Here is a 16,749-nt window from a genome sequence, read left to right on the forward strand (position 1 = left end):
TAGAAATGCGTAATGGTTAAATCGTAGAGGATCAACTTCTATCACGAAGAGAATACTATGTTTTATTTTCAACGCCAAGTCCTAGACACAACGGGGAATTTTGGAAACGTTAACTGTAAATAATTTAACTAAATATTTGCAATTTATCAAAGCTGTCCAAAATAAAATGTTCCCAAGTTGACCGCGTTGACGTATACTAAATATGTAATTGCAAGAACTTGTTTCTTTATCTGGTGCTATATGAAGACACGTGGTATTGTCTTTGTCTTGTAAATGAGGGTAAAACTTCTTTAATTATCTCCAAATCCAACAATTTATAATCTATAAATTAAGTAAACGGGTGCTGTAATTTGTAACTTTTTTACACTCAAAGATATAATAAACAAAACGTGTATAAATCATTATATTACAAATAATATTACATTTCTAGATTTATATTGAAAACTATTACGTGACAAGATGTTACCATGCCGCAGGAATTAATCCGAGTTCATTCAATGTAGTTGTCATAAGTGATCGCCAGGGGGCGCCACATGCTCTAGGCCGACGTATTGTTGAAACATTAAACGCGTTTGTAATACAGTTCAAGGAAGTTAAGAAATAAATAAACATTCACAAATTAGTACATAAAGTATTTTTTCTTATTGCATATTCTTAAAACAAAAGGATAAATTAATTATTGGAATATTACAGAAAAATATTTTTCAAAAATAGGTAATTTTGCTTATATTTCTTTAATTGTTTATTAATTCTACAATTTATATGTTTTCTCCCTTTTTAGTTGTAATGTTATTGATTAATTTTGTCTGATTTTTAAAGATGATAGTAAAATAAAACACAAAAAATACAGATAGGTTTGAATCTATCCAAACAGAAACCTCCACAAAATAAAATTTACAAATTGAATACCAATCAGAATATATGATTATTCTGGCAAGTTTCATTGCCTCAGTCGCAACCTCTTACCACTTCCTGTTTTTGTACCAGACACATGTAACCCTTATCACTCAGCCAATGCACAAGGGTAGAGGCAAGAGTTTACTTTACGTCTGTTGATTTGGCGCCAAACAAGCGGGGAGCATTTTACCATTGGGCAAAGGTGTATAGATAATTCAGATATCAAAGGCCCGTTATTCCTTATATAAGCGCAGGAGCCGGAGTTATAACATGCTGACTGCTGTTAGTGCGTTTACCAAAATGATCTAAATTTTTAGCATGTAAAGAAATTGCCCAGTTGTCCACTACCAAATACTTCTCATCTACATTTTCTCTCATGTTATGAAGTATTACACGGCCATTCAAAAAATAAATTCCTGCAATAGGTTACTTAATTAGGATTTTCTCTCTTTTAAGTTTTCTAGGCGAAAGAGGCGCACAAGAGCACTTGCCAGTATTGTTTGATTCATCGAGAAAATGGAACTGTAATAAACATCAAAAGAAATGACTATAAATTTCAATTGTTTTCTATTTTATACATGTATAAATATTTAAATCTAAAATGTTAAGTATCTTTCTGTCACACGTTTTTAAGGTATAAGAATGTACGTTTTATTCTCATTTCAAACATTGTGTTGCCTAATCAGATAAAGCATTTGATTTATTTCATGTTGTTTTTTATGTTCATGTCAATGAATATGTTAGATAATCCGTAAAGATAATCCGTACAGCATATGTTCTTCAACATAAATTCGCTCAGCAGATTTTTGCCTACTTTTGTACAAGATTGTTTAGAGATTGTCGCATGACGCTGTGATGCTTTGAATTATACTGATATGTAGATTTTCTTCTCGCCAACAGCTGGTTTTAACCGGACAATAGTTTATTCATTGCCGTTAATGCTGTATGTTTTAATGTTCTATACGTTATGTAATGTATAATTATGAATACATCATGGTAACCATTGCAAGTTCACTTTTCTTGTATCATGCGTTAAAAGAACTCCACTGATGTCCAAAAGCCTACATACATAAAATATGAATTTCTTATATAGATCAGCTGGGGCACTTAAACAGAAATATATGCAAACTATAATTAAGAAAAATACTGGTAGCTTGTCCGTCTCCAAATAGTGGTCCAGCCAATCAATAATCGAATCCAAACACGCGAAATTATCATGAAAAAAACCCAAAACAAACAAACAAAATTACCAAACAAACAAACAAAAATAACAACTTCAACAACAAAACAACAACAACAGTTGTAACAAAAAGATATGCAAATCCTGATGCATTAGTTAAATGGGGGGTAATGGCAATCAGAATCCATGCATGCTTTGCTGAATGTCAAAGGACACGCACATGGTTGTCCTTTCTTTACGTGATGAAATTATGCTTTCTATCACATGATTATTCAAGACTTTTGTTTGTTGATTATTGGCAAGAATTAAAAGGACAAAACAATCAATTGTTGTTCGTAAATCGTAGATATATAGTAGATAAAACTACTCTGAATGAACTATTTCACATCTGCCACTTAAGAAAAATATTGTTTGCTTTTGAAAGCACGCTACAAGCATCCCTAGATCAATTATAAAAACTGCTATAGGCCTACAAAAAAAAATAAAGAAAAAAACTAACAGCTGGGTCAATTACAGCTTCCAGTATATATGTGTGTGTGTAATAAGCCAATCACCGATATCTGAAATATCACCGTATTATATAAAAGAGATACATGCATACATTTCATATTGTATAGCACTTCATTACGTGTGCCATTGATTCCCTCCATTTAGATTAGGGTTTTTCTCGGGTGCCAGGCGTCTGAAATAAAAATGAATGAAAGGGCTCTCTATTTCCCCCCGCTAAAGTTGAAGTTGTCATTATTCATCATCAATATTATTACATGTATTTGTTTTAAATCGCTTTTTAGTATAAACGATATTTGTTTCTAAAACAATCATGAATATCGTTGTTTGCTGTTATCTGTCTTGCCAATATAGAACAAAGGAGAGTGTGCCCGTTTTGACTTATGGGCCGTGTTAACTTACATACTTTATTAATTTAAATCTATATATATATTTTCAGAATTATGAAAATTCAAAGACTACATGTATTAATTTTTATGATTACCTCAGGATGTTACGTGATTGTTCAAGGAATACCTGATTCTAGTAAGTTTAAGCATTTTATTCATATTTTGAACTTTGAACTTATTTTTTATTAATGGACTCAGTTTTTCAATTGCTCAGTCTCTATGGTGCATTTAATCAAAACATTATGTATATAATATATCTCTTTTAGCTAACATAAAATATTTAATTAATACTACATATAACTATCCAAGAACACCAAGGAACAAATGTGTTATGAAAAATACATGTTATAAAGTAGAATTGTGAAGGTATTCCAGACGGGCGGTTGACGACACACAAAAAATAAATAAAACAAACCAAAAACTAAAAGTGACTCTCATACATACGTAGCTTAAGGTCTTCAGCGTACCCGTTTATATACTATGACATGCCGCATGAGATGGAAATCAAAAATATCAAAAAGCGGCTTATAAAGTTTTGGAAGCCAGAACTAATATGTACGATTTGATGTTACCTACAAGTCTTTTATATATATGACAATGAAGACAGCTTACACCTACAACTCAGACTTGGCTGGTGAAGACAAACATGTTCAAAGAAGTTCCCAGATGCAATAAAGGACTGTGGCTTCTTGAATAAAATTTAATAAAAAAATGAAAATTTATGTTAATTAATACATTCACATGTATTACAGTTTTCTTAATCTGAGTCAATAAGGTTTATGCAAGTCAGCTGAATAACCCCCTGCATTCCTGTTCCAATAATGGAGGGGTTGACACCGAAACCAACTACATATACTTTTCTGTTTGTATTCGATTTGCCAACGTTCGTGTCTTGTCAATATTTCTTTTGTTGATTTTTTTATTTATACATAATTCATGTACATACATAATAAATTGTATATTTATTATATAATTCCAAGATTTGTGACTAGAACTATAGCTAACTCCTTTGTTATTTTAATATGCAGTTGGCAAAAGGCTACGAAAACCTAACAAAAGAGAGGACCAAGCTCCACACAACCCCTTCTTGGCAAGATTTCTTGATGAACATAGCAAACCAGTTGTCAGACTAATATCCGGATACCAAAGTACTAGCTTCGACCTGAACATTGACAGTCGATATGATTTCAAGCCGCCGATTAAAACGGCGCCATTTTCTTCAACCGGAGAGCCTTGGCCATTGCCGAAGAAATACAAGTCTGAGAGAGAGAGTATTTTAAAACTAGACAGAGAACAATTTAAAATTTCAGTGCTCAATAAATCTTGTGATATTTTAACACAAGCAATTAAACGATACACTAAAATCATTCAAAATCACGTTATAGAAGAACATTATGAATTTGTTTACAATTTTGACGGAAAAACGAAAGCTGATCGAAAACGGTATGAAGAAAAGAAGTATGAAGAGGTCCAAAGTATGCCGAATCTTGAAATTGACGTCACCTCAGAGGATTGTGGGTATCCGCATGTTGACATGAATGAGTCTTGTAAGTAAAGACTGGGACACATAGAACATATAATTTATTTACATACAATGTAATGTATATATCGGTATATTTTTGTCCAAGTTTATAGACAGAAAAACTGGAGCATAAGCAAATAAAAGCAATAAATGTTTATGGCCTTTACTCTTAATTATTTACACAACCGCAACATTAGGCACGGAACGCCAGAAAGCAAGCATAAAACATAATCAGGGTGACCATTAAGGAAATATATTTAGAAACATGATGAACATTTAATTAAATCAATGTTCAACATAAACCGTTATTATGTAAGAATAAATAGACTTAATGGTTCTTTCTTATTTTTGAGACAGATCAACTTGTCCTTCGACCAGATGGTACACGAATCACAGCTGGCCAGGTTTGGGGGGCTCTGCGAGGGCTGGAAACGTTTAGTCAGTTGCTGTTTAGAAAAAGGCAAACCAGTGAGGTAGCGTTCTCTATAACATAGACAGTTTTCAAGTATTGTTAATCGGTAATGTGTTCCGAATGGGAAACAATTTTCCAGAAACATTAAATTATGCCCAAAAAATTATGTGATGCAAAAAGCAGTAAAACACATCATAAACCAGGTACGTATATTATTAATATACGTACCTGCATAAACCTATATAGTGCATAACGGAAATGATCAATATATTTTTAGCTTACAGCGTTCTCAAATACAAGTATTTCTTATATAGAATCTAATAATCTATATATCTCTAAAATTGCATATCCCAACATTTCAGTTATAATAATAATTATCAAACCGTAAATATTTTTTCCGTTTCATTTTGCCATTTTCAGTATTGACTATTTTTGTGTGAACCTTTATGTGTTTGATCTTTGATTTCAGATATACGCTCGAGTAACTGAAATCGAGGACGAGCCTCGTTTTCCTCACAGAGGCATTTTGCTTGATACCTCCAGACATTATATACACAAGTTCGCCATTAAACATGTTTTGGTAAATCATTTTGTTAAATCTATTTTATTTATTATAAATACTCTTTTTAAAATATGAATTTGTAAAGTTACTAAATTTGTTTTTTTTTTCATTGGGGTTGTTTGTTTGTTTTTGTTGTTGTTTTTTTTTGCATAACGGGGCTAGGCATATTTTACCGAGATTTATGTAGTTTAGACCAACTTGTGTTCAAATGTTCAGGTTATTCTCAGAATCATCATTTGAGCCGTGTCATGACAAAACCAACATAATGCGTTTGCGACCAGCATGGATCCAGACCAGCCTGCGCATCCTCGCAGTCTGATCAGGATCCATGCTGTCCGCTTACAAACCCTATAGCAAGTAGAGAAACTGATAGCGAACGGCATGGATCCTGATCAGACTGCGCGGATGCGCAGGCTGGTCTGGATCCATGCTGTTCGCAAACCCACTATGTTGGTTTTGTCATGACGCGGTTCATTTATATTGTGCAAATGGCACCAAAATGTCATTTGCAACGCTTTTCATTAAATAAAATATAAGAATCGCACGAATATTTCTTTATCATTCTTTGTTAATCTTTTTCCATTTCAAGTACTTTACTTGATCTAAGCAATTAAGAATTCAATGTTCTATGTTTAAGGCTTTCACCTTTGGTCCAAAATTCTAAAGAAAAATTACGACCTTGATTCTTATATCTTAATACTTTATAATAAAATATATACACATTTTTATCCATGTATATTATTGTACATGTACATGTACTAATTTTTATCATAAATAGGACGGAATGGCTTACAACAAGATGAACGTATTACACTGGCACATGGTGGACGACAACTCCTTCCCGTACCAAAGTGAAGTTTTCCCAAAACTCAGCGAAAATGTAAATACACCATCTCTAGTTTTATATTTGAATTCCTGATATAAAATTGAAATAAGGAGTATTAAACAGAAAGTTTTCGCTCACCTGAAAGAAACTGTTCGTAATGTTACTATATTTTAATATGAAAATAACCGGGTGCTCAATGTAGAGTTACGGCCGTTGAGGAAAGTTTCTGTCCCCTTTTTTTACTACACGATAATAACTATGCATATGAAGTTTCTCAAGGAACGTGTTTTCCGGATATTTCAAAACACAAACAATCACTTTACAAAATGTTATATTATACACTGAAACTCATGTTAGACAATTGTAGTTATGGACCTTTGATTTTTACGAACTTGTCATTTTATTCATTAAATGCACAGGCATATAGATCAGGTGAACATAAATAAAATAGTACCTCAAGCATGTAAAAGCCTTCAATCCAAAATATTTTGTAAAGTATATTATGTTCTGTATAAATTTACAAAAGCATTTCTCTCTTCTGCTAAATGCATTAAATTTCTTTAATGTTACAGGGTGCTTTCCATCCAGATCTTGTGTATACGATTGCAGACATCAAAGAACTGATAGAATACGCTAGGTACAGGGGAATAAGAGAGTGTTACCAGAATTTGATTCTCCGGGTATGTAGTACATGTTTTTCACGACAGTCTTAGCTTTTAGTATTTTCTGATCGCAGATCAGGAAATACAATGCTGACATTCAATCTTAGGCACAGCGCTTCCCGACAAACCTAACAACAAATAATTCTCAAAACAGCTTAAAACTAGCTATGTAAAAGAAATACATATTTTTATTTTGTTACAAGTATCCAAAAAATTACCACGCATTCAAAGTTTAAAAGTAGCTTTGGCTTATAGAATTGTCAATAAATGCACAATAAAAAATTACGCGGATGAATATCATTTTAATCAATGAAAATTGCTCGGCTATTTCCGTAAAGCTTAGGATTATTGTGATCGGAATTAAACGCCCCTAAATGAACATTTAGACTTTCTGAAAAATAAAGTAAGGATGTTGATTCTTGGACAGGAACGAATTAATTTAGGGCATCGAAATGAAAACGAGGCAAAATTGATATGATTGTATCCGATAACGATAAGTTCGTTGGTTATATTTTATCAGGTGTGAAATAATCAAGAACTTCAGAATGTTGTAAAACATGAATAAATCACGTGCATTTGCATATATATAATTAGATAATTTGATTCATAGTGATTAATTCACCATCTGCGTCAAAAGCAATTATTTTAACACAAGGATTAATGGCAGATGTTTCAATTATTACATGAACGAATCTTTAAGGACGTCAATAATGTTTAAATTGCATGAAGGAAATCTCATAAATGCCTATACAGTTAATTGTTTCCTTGCACCATGTGCATGTTTCTTAGAAAACTTCTTTGATCGTCGACTTATGTAACAACTGGGAGTGTCCCAGCTGCAATATCGGACATTTATGAGATTTTACACTGTAAACTAATTGTATTAATATCTGTTAACAGCTAATAACTAATACTGGTATTTAAGTACACGGGCTCTGATTTCAACTCATTGTGTAGCACTCTAATATTTGACTCGAATGGCTCCTGCCAGGCAAGGATCTCGTGAGGCGCAGAAGAGGCGAATGTGATCCATGTACCTTTTGTTGAAACGGACGAGAAGGATGTGCTCAATTGACCTTTAGTTGAGTCAGAGGAGGCGAATGCGATCCATGGACCTTTCGTTAAGAAGGAAGAGGCGAATACGATCCATGAACATTTTCTTGAGATTCATCAGTCTCCGTTAGCCATTGTCACTAAGGCCATTTCATTAATTTACACAGACCCTAATGAAGAACCATAATATTTTTCTTAAAAACATGTACCTTTACTTGTTCATTATTTCAGCAGCACATTATATGTACATGTGTAGAGTAAGCCTAAGATTATTATTATTTCTCCAAATACACGGCCTTATAACGTGACCGTACACATAAATTGTTAGGCTCATATTATAAAACGTTGACACATTTCTTTCTTTTGTTGTTTTAGGGCACACCTTTGCATGGCTCGGGTATCCTGAAATCAAAAGCACGTGTTACATTGGTAGTTCACCATTGAGGGGACCAATGGGCCCAATAGACCCTATCAAAAATAAGACTTACACGTTTATGTCGCGGTTGTTCAGCGAAATCTATGACGTTTTCCCCGAGAACTTTGTACATCTAGGCGGTGATGAACTGCACAGCACGTGTTGGTATGTATGAAATTATATACGTTTGAGTATAATACACATGCATATTAGCGATGGCCCAGTGGTTAATGTGTCTGCTTCTCAATTAAGGGATTCCTGGTTAAAGCCCTACCCGGGCCATGACCGTGTTTCCTTATATATATTTACAACAATGCTGGTTAGTTCCGGCGAGCGAACTCGAGCGTGGTTCAAATAATCTTAAAGCTTTCAAGTGACTCGGAGTGAAAACTACCAAAACAACCACCAAAATAATTGTACATACAATTATTCAAATCAAGCAAAGTTTGACTGTCTTTATTTCAAGTTTGTTCATATTATTTTTCTGGTATATCATGTTTCTGTGTATTTTTCAGGGCGACCAATCCAGAGATACGTGATTTTTTGCAGAGGCACGCAGATATACCAGCATATGAAGCCCGATATAATGCCCAGGCATATGTAAATAAAGGTGTTGGGTATTACTTCAAAAGGTAACTTGTTCTTTTTTGCGCTCTTATTCCAGACCTAAATGTAACCATTTAACTTCAAGCGTTTGCACCACGTCATATTCCAGCAGAATCAGAATTTTAACAATTTAGCCTCGTTTTAATTTCTCCGAGTTCAAAATTTCCATATTAAATCCATAGTGCACTCTATCTAGCCTCGTTTTTATTTTCAGGATAAAAATCTGTATCAAATCCATATTGTACTTTACATACAAAGCATAACGGCTTGTCACAAACAAGAGATGGTGGTGGGTTGTTTCTGTTCTTCTGTTATTTTTTCTTTTATATTTTTTTTTGTTTCTTTGTTTGTTTGTTGTTTTTTTTTTTCGTGTTTTTTTTAGCTGGGGATTGAGCTTTTTTCTTTTTTCTTTTCATTTTAGTTTAAAATTTTTTTATTGCATCAAGTACATGTTTACAAACATATCATACAAATAATGAGTATACGAAAATGCAAATGGATTGGTTAACAAGTCCTTAGAACATTAGATTAAGCCCTTCCCATATTAGTAAGAAATAGTTTAATTAATGTTATACACGTATTTCAAAAATCTTCTGTTAAGCAATAATTCAAGAGCATACAAATATGTGAGAGTTTAAGAGTCCTTAAAGAACTTTAATGGGCGGTTTTCTGAAGAAGACAATAATGTTGTAATTATTTAGCATGCATACAGAAAATGCTCGATTACATGTATTGTGAACGTTTTAGCGAACATGAACAAAATGATTTTGGGCGATTTAGCGGCCATGCAGAAGGTAGTTAAGGGCGTTTCAGTGTTCATACAAAAACACGGGTGTTTTAACGTGGTCCGTGCAGAAAAAGACAATTGTAAAAGTTTAAGCGTTCATGAACAAGACAATTGTGAGCGCACAAGCGGTCATGCAGACGTTTCAGCTTTAATAAAGAACGCATAGTTTCACGAAAATTGTTATTTTAATAAATATAATCAATCATCTAGATTTAATGTGTTATGTTCATTTTAAACCAGGTTGATAGAAACACTCAAGAAAACAGCAAGCGAGAAAGAACAGAAAAAGTCGTTCATCATGTGGGAAGATGTTCTTAAAAATACAAATGATGTAGGTAAATACCGACTTTACGTTCTTAAAAATACAAATGATGTAGGTAAATACCGACTTTACGTTCTTAAAAATACAAATGATGTAGGTAAATACCGACTTTACGTTCTTAAAAATACAAATGATGTAGGTAAATACCGACTTTACGTTCTTAAAAATACAAATGATGTAGGTAAATACCGACTTTACGTTCTTAAAAATACAAATGATGTAGGTAAATACCGACTTTACGTTCTTAAAAAATACAAATGATGTAGGTAAATACCGACTTTACGTTCTTAAAAAATACAAATGATGTAGGTAAATACCGACTTTACGTTCTTAAAAATACAAATGATGTAGGTAAATACCGACTTTACGTTCTTAAAAAATACAAATGATGTAGGTAAATACCGACTTTACGTTCTTAAAAATACAAATGATGTAGGTAAATACCGACTTTACGTTCTTAAAAATACAAATGATGTAGGTAAATACCGACTTTACGTTCTTAAAAATACAAATGATGTACAGGTAAATACCGACTTTACGTTCTTAAAAAATACAAATGATGTAGGTAAATACCGACTTTACGTTCTTAAAATACAAATGATGTAGGTAAATACCGACTTTACGTTCTTAAAAATACAAATGATGTAGGTAAATACCGACTTTACGTTCTTAAAAATACAAATGATGTACAGGTAAATACCGACTTTACGTTCTTAAAAATACAAATGATGTAGGTAAATACCGACTTTACGTTCTAAAAAAATACAAATGATGTAGGTAAATACCGACTTTACGTTCTTAAAAATACAAATGATGTAGGTAAATACCGACTTTACGTTCTTAAAAATACAAATGATGTAGGTAAATACCGACTTTACGTTCTTAAAAATACAAATGATGTACAGGTAAATACCGACTTTACGTTCTTAAAAAATACAAATGATGTAGGTAAATACCGACTTTACGTTCTAAAAAAATACAAATGATGTAGGTAAATACCGACTTTACGTTCTTAAAAATACAAATGATGTAGGTAAATACCGACTTTACGTTCTTAAAAATACAAATGATGTAGGTAAATACCAACTTTACGTTCTTAAAAAATACAAATGATGTAGGTAAATACCGACTTTACGTTCTTAAAAATACAAATGATGTAGGTAAATACCGACTTTATGTTTGTTATTTTACTTACGATCCCACCAAGGACTTTTGGTTATTTTGTGATAGGAAACTAAATTAAGTTAATTTTTATATTACTTTCTATTCCGTATCCATAAAAACTTTGTTTAAACCATTGCGCTATTTACCCCGCTATACTTAAAAAGAGTCATTTCGAACAATGGTGTACATCAATGTTGTCTTTATAGCGTTGTTTCCGAGAAAAATCTCGAAGAGCTTTTTTTCAAAGTCTAATACAATTTCTTCTCTTTATTAGTTTGAGCTGTATTATATAAATTTGTTCAATTTGTATACATAGAGCTCGACAAAATCGCGGATGTTTGCGTTGCAATTGATAATATAAGAATACTTTAAATTGAAACAGAGAAAAAGTTATGCGGTAGGTATTGCTGATTTTATATTTAAAAATGAACTTTATAATCTTAGTGTCGCGGATGTTTGCATTGCAATTGATAATATAAGAATACTTTAAATTGAAACAGAGAAAAAGTTATGCGGTAGGTATTGCTGATTTTATATTTAAAAATGAACTTTATAATCTTAGTGATGCATTAACAATTGTTGTTAAATAGACCTTATGTTACTCTTATGTTTGAAAGATCATTATGTATTAATCTTAGCGATTTTCATCCGGCAGGTACCACGTGATTCCATATTACAAGTGTGGATGGGTCAACCAAGTAATGTTCGATCACTGAATGAGCGTGGATACCGTGCACTTTACTCCTCCTGTTGGTACCTTGACCATTACAAAACACAGCCAATGTGGCCGGAATATTACAAGTGTGATCCCTCACCGTATTACACAGGTTCGTTATTTATTGTAAGCATTATCCATGTCACAAGGCAATCTCAAACAATTTGATCTCAGTTTCAAGTGGAAATTTGATGGAAATATTCTGCAGAAAAGTCTCTAATGCGGTTATCTTGAAATTTTGAAGAGTGATGATTTTGATTGCAGAAAACAAGTTACCAGTAATTGTCGTTAACATTTACAATTTCAGAAGCAGAAGAGAAAGGCAAGATTCTAGGAGGTGAGGCTTGTCTCTGGGCTGAATACATCACTACAGATACTATCATGTCCTTTATGTGGTATGTATTCTTAAATTATATATAAAAAGGTAATTTATAGACCGGTTCCATCCCTAGGGCAGTGCGGGTGTTGCTAGGTCTGAAGAAATTAGTTATTTTTCATCCTTCTGCCCGTCATTGTGTTTGATTACAACATTATCTTTTTGGTCCCACCCTCAAAGACTTCAAACATTTGATTATTTCATATATATGTGCATGGGCTTTATCTGTGATATAAAGTCATATTAAAGTAACAATGAAATTGCGCTGTCAGTGTCAGGTCAATAAAACTAACTAAAACATTTATTCAGGCCTCGGGCATCAGCTCCAGCCGAGCGTCTCTGGAGTCCGAAATCCACTACAGACATGGGAAGTGCTGCAAGACGTATTGAAGAACAGAGATGTCGCATGATCTTGTGAGTATCAAATAAAGTTGATGCTGCATGAAACTTATTCCAAATGTTCAGATAAATCACAATTTCAAATTAATACCTATTCTATAAGATGTTAGATAATTATGATAATGATGATGATGATTATGATGATGATAATGAGGATAATGATGACGACGATGGTGATGATGATAATGATGATTATAATGATGATCACGACGATGTTGATGTTGATGATGATGATGATGCCTTTAAACTTTTTCACATTTTGTATTTGTCTGTAAAAGGAGATTTCTTGGTATTCTTGATGACGATGGCGATTATGATGATGATGATAGTTATCATCCTATTCCGTTATCATCAATGTTTTTAGAACATTCGATAAATATATGTTAAAGATTTTTAAGTATTGATGCTAACGCTAATTCACATAATTTGTATGTGGACATGTGCATACTCATAAGTAAACATATAATTTTTCATACGTCTACAACCCTATATTCAACATTTAAGCCGAGGTCTTCCAACCGGTCATATATCAGGGCCTGATTATTGTTTAAGACCCAAAGACGGACCATTAGATGGACTTGAAGACGACGAGATAAACGCTGCGGCTGAACCGGAAGCTCAGTTTGCTCTAAACAACGAAAAAGGAAATGTGTCTATATTTTTTCTTTCTCATTTTCACCATGTAAGTTACAAAAGTAAATTACCTACATTAATAATTCTCAAAACCTTCTAAATATCTTTATACGTTTTGTATCTGTATATACGTATGCATTTTAATATGCCCTATAGACCAATGGTGCGTCTTCAAACTTTTTCACATTTTGCATTTGTTTGAAAAGGGAGATTTTTTGTATTCTTGAAGATCTTATTTATATTTGAAAACGTGCTTAAAAGCCATTTTTACAAAAGTGGGTCACATGGGTGTCTCTCGTTGGTCAAAATTTTAAAAACCTTTATACACAATTTAGAATCGGAAATTTAACCGTTAGAATCCATTATGTCTATAACTACACTATTAGTCTCTCCATGATGATTCTCCTTTTTCTGTATAGCTAAAATTATATTACATTCAAACATCAATAGGGACATTTTATATTATATATATTGGTACAGCCTAAATTATTAGAGTTGATTGAATGTTTTGATATATGTTGTTGATATATTAAACAGCTTCTTAAATTTGATTTCAGTATTTACCATTTGTGAATATTATGCTGACAGCGGCGGGAGTTTACATGATCGTTTTCGTTTCTGTGTGCCGCAGGAGAAGGGGATATGTTTTCTTTTGTCCAAATACGGCTTGAAAGCTATATCCAAAATATCAAAGGAAACTGCTACAGGTCAGCTGGAAGTAGGAGACTGTAAACATTTGATACAAACTTGTAAGACTGTCATTAACATGAGTCTAGCAGACGACATCCAACGTGCTCGATTATGTCACAACTGGAGACGATGTTATGACCGATGATTCGGCTTTGAAATACATATGTATATCTGGTCTTGCACTCTTGATGGTCACAAATAGATTCATGCGGAAGGAAGTGATAATGCAAGAATTGAAAATTTTTAGATTTTAAGATTATAGTAAAATAGTAAAGTTTGATGTGTAGAACTTGCAATATATACATGTAGAATATACGATAAAAGGCCGTTTTTCGGCAATATCTTAGTTTGAAATCCAAGAACGTATCTCTCTATATAGTACACATGTGTTAGGATAAAAAAGTCCATTTTAGGCTAAATTTAACAGATTTTTGATATTTGTGCAATGACTTGAAGTACAAGAGATTATATGATATTACTCAGTACTGTTTTAGTTTCTATAAAGTTTTTGGTTAATTATTTTGAATTATTGCAGTTACTGCTACTGCTAAGCTGAGCACTACTGTTGTTGCTACAACAGTAATATTACTTTTATCTACACTAATACCACTGTACTGCTTAAACTGCTTATGCTGCTGCCATTGTTGTTGTTGCTGCTGCTATTATTACCTTTATCTTCACTAGTCTACTACCGCTGTACTTCTGAAACTGATACTGCCTTTACCTCTACTAACCCTTCTAAAACTGATATTGCTGCTGCTTCCTTCTACTGCTATAACCTTTGTCTCTACTTCTACCACAGTACTGCTGGTTCTGCTATCACTGCTGTTTGCTGCTGTTATAAATTAACCTCTACTATTACCGCTACAATGCTGAAACTGCATTCTCTTCTTCTGCTATAACCTTTATTTCTACTACCGCTGAACTCCTGTAACTGAAATAACTGCTGCAGTTTCCACTACTTCTGCTATTACCTTTATCTCTAATACTTCCGCTGAACTGCTGTAAATGAAATTACTGCTGCAGTTGACACTACTTCTGCTATTACCTTTATTTCCAATACTACCGCTGAACTCCTGTAACTGAAATAACTGCTGCAGTTGACACTACTTCTGCTATTACCTTTATCTCCAATACTACCGCTGAACTGCTGTAAATAAAATGACTGCTGCTATTGCTACTACTACTGCTATTACCTGTACCTTCACCGCTACCTCTGTATTGCTGAAGCTGCTAACGCTATTACTGTTGCTGCAATTGCTATATAACATTCACTACTACTGCTACACTACTTTTGGTGCTTCTGCTGCTACTTCTCGTATCGGTGCTTCAAGAGAATACAAGCGCTTCTACTGACGAAACTGCTATTACTACGACTGCTTCTTAATTGGATATTTATTATTAATGATTAAATAAATAATGTGCTAAATCATCTATTTAATACGTATACGTTATAGTGTTAGTCTTTGTATAAACAGTGCCAAAGAAAAACTTCTCTGAAACTTGTATATAGTTAGCTCGGATTAAACTTCGTGCCTCGCACAAATCAGGGCATTAATTATATCCACTGGAGTTTCAGATTAAAGTTTCATTTTAAATGTATTAACCCCATTTTGACATTTGTTGTTTGTACATGATTATAATTTTGCCTTCTTCAATTCACTGGTCTAGTCATTGATATTTATTATTTCATTCTACATTTTGAAGTTATTGTTTATATATTATTGATATTTATTAAAATATCGCGGCATTATTTATTAGAATAAATGTTAAATTTCAAAGACGCTGCTGGTTTTCTTGTGGTCATAATTTATATGCTTCTGTGTAGCCCTATATGTAGATTGCTCATGCGCCAGAAAATAAAACATTTTATGTAAAATCAAGGCATTTAATTTGCTGTAAATGACAAGCCCGAGAATTTTGATGTTGAAATTGTCGAAAAATTCGAAAATATTGTTACCGAATCATCATTAAGTATTTAACCCATTAATGCATGAGCATTTTGTAAAAATGGCTGTTTTCATTGAAAAGCCTCCTTACAAGTTCAGATTGCTATGAAACTATAATTTTTAAGATGCTTCAATATTCATCAAACTTGGCACAAATGTTGACTGCACCATGGCCTTTTTGGCACAAATGTTGACTGCACCATAGCCTTTGTAACGGCATGCTCATTCTTACATTTTCCGTAACCATGGCAACGGGGGGATATCTCAAAATTGCCAAAAATCACTATTTTGCGTTGAGTTTTTCCATCCAAACTGATTTCAAAGTGCTGCAACTTCTTAATGGATTGAGATATAGAGATATAGGCAAAGGCTTTTCAAACTGAGCCAATTTTAGCCTCTCGATCACAGGTTCAAAATATTCTAGGCGATAAGGGGGGGGGGCTGCTGCCCCCTTCAAATCACCAAACAGAAGGCAGAAGGAGGCACATCCCTCCTCTGGTAATATAAATCCTTGATGATATTCACAGAAAATTGTAACTATCAAAACATATGATTACAACGTTTTGTGACTTTTTTGTCACATAAACAAAAGGAACAACAAAATGTGTGTCCATTCAGGAGTATATATTCAATAGCTCTTTAGAAAAAGAATTTTAAGTTAAAAGAAAAATATTGCAAGACAA

General features: G+C 33.1%; 1 pseudogene; it reads left to right on the top strand.

Annotated features, from left to right (window-relative positions):
• The first annotated feature begins 506 nt into the window (after positions 1 to 506).
• On the top strand, positions 507 to 15,914 carry LOC132733072 (beta-hexosaminidase subunit alpha-like; annotated as a pseudogene).
• The last annotated feature ends 835 nt before the right edge of the window (positions 15,915 to 16,749 follow it).

Source organism: Ruditapes philippinarum, unplaced genomic scaffold (genome assembly GCF_026571515.1).
Source record: "Ruditapes philippinarum isolate M1 unplaced genomic scaffold, ASM2657151v2 ctg467_1_1_1_1, whole genome shotgun sequence".
Taxonomy (NCBI): Eukaryota; Metazoa; Mollusca; class Bivalvia; order Venerida; family Veneridae; genus Ruditapes; species Ruditapes philippinarum.